The 14511-nt window shown below is 38.8% G+C and overlaps 1 protein-coding gene across 2 annotated transcripts in view; it reads right to left on the bottom strand.

Moving 5' to 3' along the window:
* The window catches only part of SIK3 (SIK family kinase 3), a 290388-nt gene extending 275909 nt beyond the window's left edge, over window positions 1-14479 (bottom strand). Inside the window, exons 1-3 of one of the 2 annotated variants that reach the window (XM_029207075.1) lie at window positions 14399-14479; window positions 13532-13561; window positions 6803-6907 (exon numbers count right to left, since the gene is read on the bottom strand). The gene's annotated coding sequence lies outside the window, so the exon portion shown is untranslated. Of the gene's footprint in view, window positions 1-6802; window positions 6908-8498; window positions 8620-9777; window positions 9833-13531; window positions 13562-14398 lie in introns of those variants that run through there. The other variant, XM_029207076.1, reaches the window with a different exon arrangement.
* Window positions 14480-14511: the final 32 nt, after the last annotated feature.

Here is a 14511-nt window from a genome sequence, read left to right as displayed (position 1 = left end):
AAAGAAAGAAAGAAAGAAAGAAAGAAAGAAAGAAAGAAAGAAAGAAAGAAAGAAAGAGGAAGGATGGAAGGAAGGGAGAAAGAAAAGGAAAGAAAAGAACAAGTGTTGACAAAGATATGCAGAAATTGGAACCCTTGTGCATTGCTGATGGGAATGGAAAATGGTGAAGCCACTGTGAAAAACAGTATGGCAGTTCCTCAAAAAATTAAAGAATTAGGGAATTCCCTGGTGGTCCAGTGTTTAGGACTCCACACTTTCACTGCTGAGGGCCCGGGTTCAATCCCTGGTCAGGGAACTAAGATCCTGAAATCCATGCAGCACGTCCAAACAAACAAAAGAATTACCATACAATCCAGCAATTCTACTTATGGGTATGTATTCAAAAGAGTTGAAAGCAAAGACTTGAACAGATATTTGTACATTCATAGGAGCATTATTCACAATAGCCAAAGATGGAAACAACACAAATGTCCACAGATGTATGAATGGATAAACAAAACATGAGGGGGTTTTTTGTATATACATTCAATGGAATATGCTTCAGCCTTAAAAATGAAGGAAAGTATGACACATGCTACAACATGATGAACCTTAAAGATATTACGCTGAGTGAAATAAGCCAGACACAAAAGGACAAATACTGTATGATTCCATTCATATGAGGTACCTAGAAGAGTCAAATTCATAGAGACAGAAAGTAGAATGGTGGTTGCCAGGGGTAGGGGGAGAGGAGAATGCGGAGTTATTTTTTAATAGATACCGAATCTAACTTTCGGAAGATGAAAAAGTTCTGGAGATGGATGGTGGTGATAGTTTCACAACAATGTGAATGTACTTAATGCCACTGAACTATACACCTAAAAATAATTAAAGTGGTAAGTGTTATGTATATTTTACAAAAACAAACAAACCAACCAAAAATCCCTCCAAAGCAGAAACCTGATCTTCTCAATCCTCTCCTTAGGATCTTTTAATGATTTCTGTTTACAGTTAGCATGGGCTGCAAGGCCCTGCATTACCTGGCTGGTGTTTACTTTGCCAACCTCATTTTGGGAAGGAAGAAAGGGAGGTCAGGAGCGATAAAGGGAGGAATCAGAGCTGAGATTCAAATCCAGGTCTCCTGACTCTCAATGATATAGTCTGTCTACTGTAATTACCTGCCTCCTATATTTGTAAGTTAAACTTAATCAGCTAATTAACACCTTAGATCAAATAATTTAACAATTGTTTTCCAATGTGATACCTTGCTGAGAATACAGTCCTTACCTACATAATATGATAACTTTTACATGAAGAAAGATATCCTGAGCAGGTAGCATTGGAAAATAAAAGCAGAGTGGGGAACTGCAGTCAGTTCTGATTTGTTCTAACTGGGGAAGCAGGGGAAGCTTTACAGAGGAAGGGCTATTAGGACTCAGCAAAGCTTTAAGAAGAAGTAGAATTTCCATGGGTAAAGGATGGTAAAAAGGACACTGAAGGCAGAGGACAGCCAGAGCAAAGACAAGGAAAAATGCATGAGTGGAGAATGCCTGGGAACAGTCAGGTAGATGGAAGGGTGGAGCAGATGGAGTGTAGATTGGAGGGGTGGGAGATGAAGCTGGGGAGGCAGTTCAGGACCTAAAAGGGAGAAGGGAACTCAAAGCCATGATAAGGAAACTGGACTTTAAGAGAAAAGGAGAGTGAGTCACTGCACTGTAGAATCAGAGCCAAGGAACCCCAGGAGTTTTTGGTGGAGAGAAAGGGAAAGGGCAACGTCATGGGCCAAGTACCTGCATCTGAGCATGTGGGGACTTAGGATGGGGAAGGCAGAAAAGATGGGGAAGAAAAAGGAAGGTCTCTTCCGGACCTATGCTCAGACAGGGAAATTAAGAGAAGGGAACCAGAGACAGGCGCTAGACAACTGTGGTACTGTTTGAGGAACTCTCAAGAGTGTAGTTCGCACAGGAAACTATATTAAATATCTTGTGATAAACCATAATAGAAAAGAATATGAAAAAGAATGTGTATATATGTATAACTGAATCACTTTGCTGTACAGCAGAAATTAACACAACATTGTAAATAAACTATACTTCAATAGAATAATTTTTTTAAAAAAGAGTGTAGTTCGAACCTGGAATCAAGAGACCTTAATGAAAAAAGTAACAGAGGTGGGTGGATCCTAGAGGGTTTTGATAAAGATCTTAGATAATTTCCTTATTTTAGAAATTTTAGCCTAAGTCCTTGAAAATTGCACTAATACCTCTGGCTGACTGGCTATCTACAACAGCAGAGTGAATGGAATAATAAGATTTTTTAAATCTTATTTAATGTTTATAGGCATATTTATTTTAAAAGTGACTGGGGACTTCCCTGGTGGCACAGTGGTCAAGAATCTGCCTGCCAACGCAGGGGACACAGGTTCGAGCCCTGGTCTGGGAAGATCCCACATGCTGCAGAGCAACTAAGCCCTTGCGCCACAATTACTGAGCCTGCATGCCACATCTATTGAGTCTGCATGCTGCAACTACTGAAGCTTGCGTGCTTAGAGCCTGTGCTCTGCAACAAGAGAAGCCATTGCAATGAGAAGTCCGCACACTGTAATGAAGAGTAGCCCCCGCTCGCCGCAACTAGAGAAAGCCCACGTGTAGTAACAAAAACCTAATGCAGCCAAAAAAAAATTTTTTTAATAAACAAATAAATAAAATAAAAAATGACTGAATTAGAAGACATTAAATAATGTTGATACACACCAGGAAGGGATTAGGCAAGGAAAGGCACGTTATTTCACCACAAGAAATAAAGACCATGGTTAGAAGTTAATGACCAGCCAAAGATTTAGGACTTGTGGTAGTTTTCCTAGCTCCAGAGGATCATTATGGTGGAAACTTCTTTATGGTACTTAGCTGAAATAAACAGATGGCAGTTGGAGAATTTTACTCTGTGACCCCAATGTAGTGTTAAAAAGAAAGCACTCTTTTAATAAGTCTGGTGTGTTAGGAGGGAAGGCACAAAAATCCAAAATGGTTTGGTGATACTGAAAATCCTATCAAGTAAGAGGGCATAGTGAAGCTCCAAGAGGGCAGAGATCTCTGTAGCCCAATCCGCTAGAAAGTGACCAGCACACAGAAACATTCAGTAAGTATTGTGAAAGAATGGATGGATGAACAGGTATGGATTCTTGGCTTTGTTTTAACTTAGAAGATTTCCAGCAGTGAGCCACAAAGCTCTGAGCTTGGTCCTGAGCTGTTATGTTCTTTTGATTGAAGAAATACAAAGTATGCTTACCAAAGAGCTATCAATAATTAGGGCTGGCGAGTAACACGCTGGCCTTAGAAGAAAAGTCCCTGTCAAGTGACTACTTAAATCAGAATTTGAGTAAATATCTGTAAGTTGTGCTATAAATAGATTTCTACATGACTTCTCACCTGAGATGCCTTCTAACTTTCAAGTTCCCCGATAATGATTATGTTACTCCTTATACTTAAGCGCCTGCAAATGTTCCCTATTGCCTATCTACATAACAATTTCCTCTTTGCAATGCCCTGCTTACTTTGATCCTACTCTCCTTTTTTTTAGCACTTTTTTTTTTTCCAGCACTTTTGAAAAGCTTTTTCTCATCCCACACAGAGGCCATGCCTGTTCTACTTCAGTGGTTAAAAGTTTAAATAACGTAAGTGTTGGATTTAGAAGGAACTGGCTCTGAATTCCAGATCCACCACTTGCTGTGGGGCTTTTGGTAAATTACCTGACTTCTTTCAGCTTTAGTTTTATCATAAAATGGTGATAATGATGATGTGTTTTCTGAGGATTAATAAAGATCATATGGAAGTTCCCAGGACTGTGTCTGATACTTAGTTCTGTCATCTTACTTCTTCACGGATTTTTTCCCCTTCTGTCAGGACCATACTATTCACTGCCTAATTGTTTTGAATTGTTTCTCGTGTTTTCATTTTAGCGTTACTACTAGATTGTTATGAAATCCTGGAGTCTGTAAGCAGGGTCCAAAAAGTTTGACCTCCCGTACCTGTAGTACTTGTCTATAAAATGAGACAGCTGGACCAAATAATCCTTTTATCTATGAATTCTGTTATTTCAATATGCCTTTTGTATCCCTGAGGTGGCTTGCACAGTCTGACACATAACTATTTGTTAACTGATTGACTAAAATCTCTGTTGTTACTTCTCTCTTTTCTATTTACAGTAGTCATAATATAGTAGTATTAGGATCAATATAGTAGGATCAACTAGGATAATGTATATGAAAGTAATTTTAAAATTTGAAGTAGTAATTATATGTGTACATATAAGTTATATATTTATATATATTATATATATACATAAGCAGTATATAATATATATAAACTACCATCTATATATATCTGTATACAAATATATGTAAATATATAGATATAGCTAGATAGATAGATAGATGATGTGATAGTTGTAATAGTAGAAAGAATAGTGGTAATAGGACCATCCATGATTTGAGGCAATTCTAATTTATTTACCAGTGTAAGACTGAGGCTGGACTTATGTGACCCCAGGCCCAGCTTATCCTTGTCCAGGGTGATTCTCTGACAGCAGAGAGGTCCCATGTCATTGGGAAATTATTATTTATTAGTTTTACAGTGCATTGTACACAGAATCCATGCTCTGTGTTAGTCAATGTGAAAAAAATAAAGCTGATTCAGGCATGATCCCAATCTGGTGAAGGAGACAGCTAATATGAAGTTATCACCATAATATTTTACTCCTGAGAGATATTAAGCAAGGGAGATTTTTCTCCTGCTGCCTCTTCTCTTCAAGGCTTTAATCTTGCTGGCCCCTTACTTCTCTCCTTTACCCTCTCTGCTTTATACCTGGCAATTCCTATTTATTCTTTTTGTTTTAATTAATTAATTAATCTATTTATTTTTGGCTGTGTTGGGTCTTCATTGCTGCACGCGGGCTTTCTCTAGTTGCAGCGAACGGGGACTACTCTTCCTTGCGGTGTGCGGACTTCTCATTGTGGTGGCTTTCCTTGTTGCGGAGCATGGGCTCTAGGTGTGCGGGCTTCAGTAGTTGCAGCACGCAGGCTCAGTAATTGTGACTCACGGGCTCTATAGCGCAGGCTCAAGAGTTGTGGCACACAGGCTTTGTTGCTCCGTGGCATGTGGGATCTTCCCAGACCAGGTATCAAACCTGTGTCCCCTGCATTGGCAGGTGGATTCTTAACCACTGCACCACCAGGGAAGTCCTTCCTATTTATTCTTTAAGACTCAGTTCAGGTACACAATGCTTCCACTCCCCCCATACCTTACCATCACATTACTAAAGGCCTATTTATAGCAGTTCCTTTTAGCTAGTACATCATGTTAAGCAATCAAGAAAAATTAAAAGGCATATTAAAAAGCAAAAAAAAAAAAACCGCAATTTGAAGAGATAGCGCAAGCATCAAAACCAGACATCTAACCAGAGTTGTTAGAATGATCAGACCTGGAATTTAGAACAACTATGATTAATGTACTAAGGACTCTAAGGGATAAAGTAGACAGCATGCAAGAACAGACGGGTAATGTAAGAAAAGAGATGGAAATTCTAAGAAAGAATCAAAAATAAATGCTAGAGACCAAAAACACTGTAACAGAAATGAAGAATGTCTTTCATGGCTTATTAGTAGACTGGTCATGGCTGGGGAAAGAAACTCTGAGCTTGAGGACGTATCAATAGAAGTTTCCAAAACTGAAGAGCAAAGAGAATAAAGATTGAAAAAAACAGAATAGAATATCCAAGGACTGTAGGACAACTACAAAAAGTATAAGATATGCATAATGGAAATAACAAAAAGAGAAGAAATAGAGAAAGGAACAAGAGGAATATTTGAAACAATAATGACTCAGAATTTCTCCAAATTAATGTCAGACACAAAATCACAGATCCAGGGAGATTGAAGAACAGCGAGAAATATAGATGTAAAAAACCTACACCTAGGCATAGCATTTTCAAACTACAGAAAACCAAAGATAAAGAAAAATGCAAACTCCTGGAAAATAACATAGAAGAAAAACCTAGATGATCTTTTAGATATTAATACAACACCAAGGGACTTCCCTGGTGGTGCAGTGGTTAAGAATCCGCCTGCCAATGCAGGGGACATGGGTTTGAGCCCTGGTCCGGGAAGATCCCACATGCCGCAGAGCAACTAAGCCCGTGCACCACAACTACTGAGCCTGCGCTCTAGAGCCCGCGAGCCACAACTACTGAGCCTGCATGTTGCAACTACTGAAGCCTGCACACCTAGAGCCCATGCTCTGCAGCAAAAGAAGCCACCGCAATGAGAAGCCCGTGTACCACAACGAAGAGTAGCCCCCACTCACCGCAGCTAGAGAAAGCAATGAAGACCCAACGCAGCCAAAAATAAATGACTAAATAAATTTTTAAAAAAATACGCAGCCAAAAATAAATGACTAAATAAATTTTAAAAAAATACAATGCCAAAGGCACAGTCCATGAGGGAAATAATTGATAAACTGGACTCCATTAAAACAAAAACTTCTGTACCACAAAAGACAATGTCAAAAGACTAAAAAGACAAGCCACAGAATGGGAGAGAATATTTGCAAAAGACATCTGATAAAGGACTGTTATCCTAAATATACAAAGAACTTTTAAAACTCAACAATAAAGAAACAAACAACCTGATTTTAAAAATGGGCCAAAGTCCTTAACAGATTCCTTACCAAAGAAAATATACAGATGGCAAATATGCATATGAAAAAATGCTCCACACCATACATCATTAGGGAATTGCAAATAAAACAACGAGAATATCACTACATACCTATTAAAATAGTCAAAATCCAGGACTTCCTAGTGGTCCAGTGGTTAAGACTCTGAGCTTCTACTGCGGGTTGCATCTCTGGTGGGGGTAGTTCTGCATGCTGAACTGTGCGATCAAAAAAAAAAAAAAAAAGTCAAAATCCAGAACACCGACAACATCAAGTGCTGAGAAGAATATGCCATTGGCTGGTGGGAATGCTAAATGGTTTAGCCACTTTGGAAGACAATTTGGTGGTTTCTTACAAAACTAAACATACTCTTACCATATAACCCAGCAATCATGCTTCTTGGTATTTACCCAAATGAGTTGAAAACCTAGGTCCACATGAACACCTGCACATGGATGTTTAAGGCAGCTTCATTCATAATAGCCAGAACTTGGAAGCAACCAAGGTATTCTTCAAAAGGCAAATGGTATATCCATTCAATAGAATATTGTTTATCACTGAAAAGCAATGAGCTATCAAGCCATGAAAAGACATGGAGGAATCTTAAATGCATGTTACTAAGTAAAAGAAGCTAATCTGAAAAGGCCACATACTGTATGATTCCAACTACATGATGTTTGGAGAAGGCAAAACTATGGCGGCATTAAAAAAAAAAACAGTGGTTGCCGGGATTTGGAGAGGGAGGGGGTAGGGAGGAATAGGTGGAACACAGAGAAATTTTAGGGCAGTGAAAACACTGTGCGATATTGTAATGTTGGATACATATCATTATACATTTGTCCAAACCCACAGAAAGTACAATACCAAGAGTAAACCCTAATGCAATTTATGGACTTTGGGTAATTATGATGTGTCAGTGTAGGTTCATCAACTAGGGGCAGGACGTAGAGAATGGACTTGAGGACATGGGGAGGGGGAAGGGTAAGCTGGGATGAAGTGAGAGTGGCATGGACTTATATATACTAACAAATGTAAAATAGATGGCTAGTGGGAAGCAGCCGCATAGCACAAGGAGATCAGCTCCGTGCTTTGTGACCACCTAGAGGGGTGGGATAGGGAGGGTGGGAGTGAGACACAAGAGGGAGGAGATATGGGGATATATACATATATGTATAGCTGATTCACTTTGTTATAAAGCAGAAACTAACACACCATTGTGAAGCAATTACACTCCAATAAAGATGTTAAAAATAATAATAAGTTAAAATTTTTTAAATGTAGGTTCATCAATCGTAACAAATGTACCATCCTGTTATAATAGTAGGGGAGGCTGTCCATGTGGGTGGGCAAGAGGTATATGGGAAATCTCTATACCTTCTTCTCATTTTGCTGTGAACCTAAAAGTGCTCTTTAAAAATTGTCTTAAAAAAAATTCAGATCAGGCATCATTTTCTCCTAGACACCTTTTCTAACCACCCCACCTCCTCCTTTCACTTCTTAGAACATTCAATTCTCTCCTCTATCATTGTGTATTGTATTAGAATCATTTGTCCTCACTATCACTAGATAGTGAGTTCCTTGAGGAGAGAAATGTTACCTTACTCATTTTTCTCCCCATTGTTTAGCAGAGTGCCTGACACATAAGTAAGAATTAAATAAATATCTACTGAAATGAAAAGAAATTCAGTGGGCCTAAGATGACTTTGTCAATTACTTGGACATTGCCTTTAAGAATATCCAACTTTTTAAAACATACAAGAAGATGCAAGAAACTGTCTGCCAGAACTAATTTGGACGATGCCCGGTTACCTCCTGTGTTCCAACTTCCCACTGCATTGCAGCCTTTTAGGATTGCAGGTGCTGATTCCTATTCTTGACCTCGCTTCCACCATCTGCTCCCCTCAGCTTTAACGGTCTTCTTTCTTGAGACCTGAAAATTAACCTTGACTATTCATCCATCAAATATTTACCAAAAAATATTTATTATGCCGGGCACTTCCTGGTACTGGGGTTACAAGCAAACAAGGCTCCTACCCCAGAAGAACTCATTTAGTCAGGGAGAGAGACTTGTAAACACATGGGTAAGAGAAAGGTAGACATTGTGATAGAAACAGCCACGGACTATTGGCACTCAGAACTCAGGGTTTTATCTTGAGAGAGACCCTAAAAATCCATGATATAAGGATTTGTCATTTTTAATGAAGTGGAAATTTGAATGAAACTATCTTGAAGGTTGGTGGGCAATGAAAGCAAAGCACTCAGCCAGATGTCTAGACTGGGTGTGTATTTTGGCCTGGCATTGAGGTTCTTAACTCCTTCTCAAGCACATTGTTACATTCATTACAGATATCAAGCTGATTGTTTAAATTTTTCAAGTACATTTAATCAGAGAGTAAATGCTATTGTAGGGTTCCCAAAAATGGGGTGTTCTCTAAGACCTCAGAAAAATGTTCTCATGAATGTGAAGGATATATGTACTTAAGGATAAATTTATTAAATATATAGACCTGTACAATGAAAGTTACAAAATTTGCTGAGAAAAATTAAAAATGATCTAAAATGATGGCACAATAAACAGTATTCATGAATCAGAAGAGTCAATGTTGTTTTCAATTCTCCCCCAAATATGTATTCAATGTATGCCAGTCAAAATTTCAAAAGGCTTTTTGTAGAAATCAAGAACATGATTCTAAAATTTATATGGAGGGAATATCCTGGCAGTCCAGTGGTTAGGACTCGGTGCTTTCACTGCTGGGGAGCCTGGGGTTCAATCCCTGGTGGGGGAACTAATATCCCACAAGCCACACAGCATAGCCAAAATTAATTAATTAAATAAAATTTATATGGAAATGCAAAGGACCTAGGATAGTCAAAACAATTCTGAAGAAGAAGACAGCTAGAAGACTTACACTATCTGATTTCAAGAGTAACTATATAGTTACAGAAATTGTGATAGTCTGGTATTGATATAAAGATAGACATAAATATAAATGGAACAGAATATAAGTCCAAAATTGACCCACACATATATAGCCAATTGTCTTACAATAAAGCAGCCAAGATGTCAATAATTCAATGGAGGACTTACCTGGTGGTGCAGTGGTTAAGAGTCCACCTGCCAATGCAGGGGACACGAGTTCAAGTCCTGGTCCGGGAAGATCCCACATGCCGCAGAGCAACTAAGCCCGCAAGCCACAACTAGTGAGCATGTGCGGCACAACTACTGAAGCCCGTGCACCTAGAGCCCGTGCTCCGCAACAAGAGAAGCCACCGCAATGAGAAGCCCGCGCATCGCAATGAAGAATAGCCCCCGCTCGCCGAGAAAGCCCGTGCACAGCAACGAAGACCTAACGTAGCCAAAAATAAATAAACAAATAAATAAATTGCACCGGAACAATTGGACATCCATATGCACAACAATTAACTTTGTTTTTACTTCACACTATACACAAAAATTACCTTAAAAAGGATTACTAACTGAAATGTAAAACTTAAAGATATAAAACTTCTAGGAGAAAACATGGGAGAAACTCTATTGTATTGATAACTAATAGTAAAGATTTCTTAAATAGAACACAAAAATCACACACCATAAATGAAAGAGAATGATAAACTGTATTTTACCAAAGTTAAAAACTTCTGTTCTTCAGAAGATACTGTAGAGAATTCCCTGGTGGTCCAGTTAAGATCCTGCATGACGAGTGGCATGGCCAAAAAACAAAACAAAAATTAAAAAAAAAGCAAACAAAAAGACACTGTTAAGAAAATGAAAACACAAGCCACGGATTGGGAGAAAAAAATGTTTGAAATAAATATATTGACAAAGAACTTTTGTTCTGAATATAGAAGAACTTTTACGACTCAGTAATAAGAAAAATAACCTAATATTTTTTAATGGGCAAGAGTTGAACAGGCACTTTGCAAAAGAAGATATATAAATGGCCAAAAAGAATATGAAAAGATGCTTAATATCATCAGGGAAATGCAAGTTAAAACCACCATAAGATATCATAACAACTAGAATGGCTAAAGTATTTTAATTGATAATATTGTGTTTTGCCAAGGATACAGAGCAACTGGAACTCTCACAGTCTGCTGATGGGGGTGTAAAATGATAAGCCACTTTGGAAAACAGATGGGAAGTTTATTATAATGCTAAACATACACTTGCCATATGACTCAGCATTTCCAGTCCTAGGTCGAAGAGATCCAAGAGAAAGGAAAACACATGTCCACACAAAGATTTCTACATGAACTTCCATCCTCATTTTATTTATAATAAGCAAAACCAGAAACAACCCAAATGTCCATTAACTATTGACTGGATAAACAAATTGTAGAATATCCATCAACAGAACACTACTTGGCAATACAAAGGAGTGAACTATGTACTGGTACACACAACAACATGGATGAATCTTAACATATCATGTTAACAGGAAGAAACCAGAAACAAAGTTGATTCTACTCTATGATTCTATTTATTGGAATTGTAGAAAAAGCAAAACTAAAGTGACAGAAAGCGGATCAATGTTTGGTCATGTCAAAATGACTCAGGAGCCAACTTGAATGGGATAATTTTGGGGCAATCTGGTTATCAATAAGAAAAATAATTGCAATGAATGAAACATATCAAATGTGTTTCAGTCCATGAGTTTATAATGATATTAAACCACACACACACACACACACACACACACACACACACACACACACAGTTAAAAAAATATAAGAATATGACAAATTAACAATTTTCAGTTGGGAAGACAAAAATGTTGTTATATAATATGTTCTTTTTTTTTAAATAGATCTTTATTGGAGTATAATTGCTTCACAATACTGTGTTAGTTTCTGTTGTACAACAAAGTGAATCAGCCATATGCATACATATATCCCCACATCCCCTCCCTCTTGAGCCTCCCTCCCATTCTCCCTATCCCATCCCCCTAGGTCATCGCAAAGCACCAAGCTGATCCCCCTGTGCTATGCAGCTGCTTCCCACTAGCTAACTATTTTACATTCGGTAGTGTATATATGTCGATGCTACTCTCACTTCACCCCAGCTTCCCCCTCCCACCCCATGTCCTCAAGTCCATGCTCTATGTCCACATCTTTATTCCTGCCCTGCAACTAGGTTCATCAGTACCAATTTTTTTTTTTTAGATTTGATATATATGCGTTAGCATACGGTATTTGTTTTTCTCTTTTTGACTTACTTCACTCTGTATGACAGACTCTAGGTCCATCCACCTCAGTACAAATAACTCAATTTTGTTTCTTTTTACTGCTGAGTAATATTCCACTGTCTTTACATTATTTCTAACAATATCTTGACCTGACCACAAAGATCTCAAAATTGAGAAATAAAATACTTACTGACCATATGGTTAATGATTGAAATAAATCGAGGCAAATGAAAATGCGTTAATTTGTAAGAAAGGGAGTGAAAAAAATTTTCCTGTTGAAACATTTCTTAATGTTGTTTTAACAATAAATAAAACTCTGAAACTTTTTCTATAAACCATCGGACCTTGTGTTCTACCCACAGAAATTCCCTGAATTCACACTGTGTGTCCATTCTCAGTCCACATAGCTTTTCTTCCTTCTTTTCGTATCTGAAATGCCAGGTCCCCTGAAGTCTCCCAGTTTAATTACTGTAAGTGACGAAATGTCAAATAGTCTCCTAAATTCCAGGCCACTTGGGTGGTGTTTTGACACTCATTCTCAAAGTCCTAGGTTTACATTTGATCATGTTTACATTACACCAATCAGTGCATAGACCTTTTGTCAGGGTTTCTATATTTCCTCCCTTTGGGTTGGCATGCAGTCATGAGCGAAACCGGAAAGAATCCGGATGGAATCATTAAACCCATCATCATTAATGGAAAGACAACTTGAGAAGGGCAAGCTCTCCTGACAGCTTTCAGTCAATTTGTCTCATAGTCAGAAAACAGCTATTTTTACCTATCACCAGCTGTATGGTGATATGGAAAACTGTATGGAAAACACAGACCCTGAATGGGGCCCAGGGGAAGGGGAGGTTGTGTGTGGGAAGTGAGGAGTGAGATAGTGTTGTATGCCCCAGAATTACGTTCCTGCAAGGAACTGAGGGGATAGTGGAGGCTTAGAGCTAAAAAGAACCTCAGCAATGACCTAGTCCATCCCTTTCACCTTACACATTAAGAAACAAAGGCTCAAAGAAGTAAAGTGAGCAACAGCCTTCAGAGAAGAACCCAGGGTACCCTGAAGCTTAGTTTAGGGTCCTTTCCACTCTACCGCCTGCATTGTTTAAATGAATTATTTAGAAAGCTAAAACAGACATATTAGGAGACAACATCAATAAATTTCAGGGTTCGGTGACATTCAGATTTTGCCAAAACACTAAAAACTGCCTGAGCCACAGAGGTATTCAAATATTAGCAGAGGCTAGTTTAACCAGCTCTAGTGTTCCCTGGGGCACACTCCCCTTGTTTGTTTATTAATTAAAAAGTTGAAAACAAGGAAGTATAAAGATAGGTCATAGGTTCCACATAGGCACAAATTCAATGCTTGATCATTCATTCCTGGTTGAGCAATACTTAATGAGCGTCTGCTATGCATCAAGGCAGCATGCCAGGTGCTGGGAATCCACACAACAAGGTCTCTGCTCCCTCAGAGCTTAGAGTATAGCAGGGAAGACAGTGTATTAAAAGTAGTAATTACATTAAAGTGTGTTGAGTGTTAAAACTGAAGAAATTCAGGATCCTATGGATTTATCCCTGGAGACTAATTCAAGCTGCATCATTTGAGTTCCCCAAACACAAATTCTTTTCGATAAAACATTTAAAGCAACAAACATTTACCTGTTGGTGTGCCATAAATTGTGTGAACATCTGCAAGAGAATTCCGAGGTAAATTAGCGTTTTATAGGTGGACAAATTATTTTGGATTATATACGTCTGATAAATGTAGTACTATTTGACAGTACAGGTCACCTGAAAAATAATTTGACATATCTTAAAACTTTAGGCTTCCAGGTTTTCACAGTAATTCTTAACGGATTTTGTCTGCAAAACCGACCCCCCTGATCATTTTCAGAACTCTGGAAGGCTCTACCAATTCAGACAAGGGTCTTAACGAATCCTATCCATTTTTAAAGGGCCAGCTCAGGGCCCTGCTCCACCAAACGTTTTCATAGCCTGTGTACATCTTTTGCCCCTCCTCTCTGTTATAGATTCCACATTTATATAGGATTTAGCACATCATCTTTTTAATATTAACTGTGTGTATATGCATATATATATATATATACATATATATATATATATATATGTCTTCCCCGAAACTGGATGGATCTCTAAGGAAAAGACTGTCTCTCCATCCCCCTATAGTATCACCTTAAGAGGCGGTCATCCAAAAACCATACATTCATCATAGAAACAGAAATTCCACCCATAAATGTAAGGGACTGCCTCATTAACCTTGGGGCCCTATTTCCCTCCCACTGGCAGCAATCTGGTTTATTCCATGGGGTGGAGGAGGAAGCCAGGTTGGCGGGATGGGAAGGGAATGGCGTCAGTGCGAGGTCACAGCACATTGTCCCGAATGCCATCTCCACACTACGGTGACATGAACGCAGGACTGAGGGATGCAGCCATAGGAAAGATAGAGGCCCAAGTCACGCAGACTACATGCAAAACGAGGGCAGGATAGAGAAAAAAGCGTGGAACCTTGCGGGGCGTGTCAGGACACCTGGGCGCCGGCAGCGAGCTCCCGCAGAAAGAAAGTGAGGAGAGGCGAGCTAAGCCAAGGCCTGGCAGGATGGGGAGGGACTTCCGGAAGC

This window comes from Monodon monoceros, unplaced genomic scaffold, assembly GCF_005190385.1.
Source record: "Monodon monoceros isolate NGI ecotype Baffin Bay Population unplaced genomic scaffold, NGI_Narwhal_1 Super_Scaffold_7, whole genome shotgun sequence".
Classification (NCBI taxonomy): Eukaryota; Metazoa; Chordata; class Mammalia; order Artiodactyla; family Monodontidae; genus Monodon; species Monodon monoceros.
This window is presented reverse-complemented; position numbering and strand designations above follow the sequence as displayed.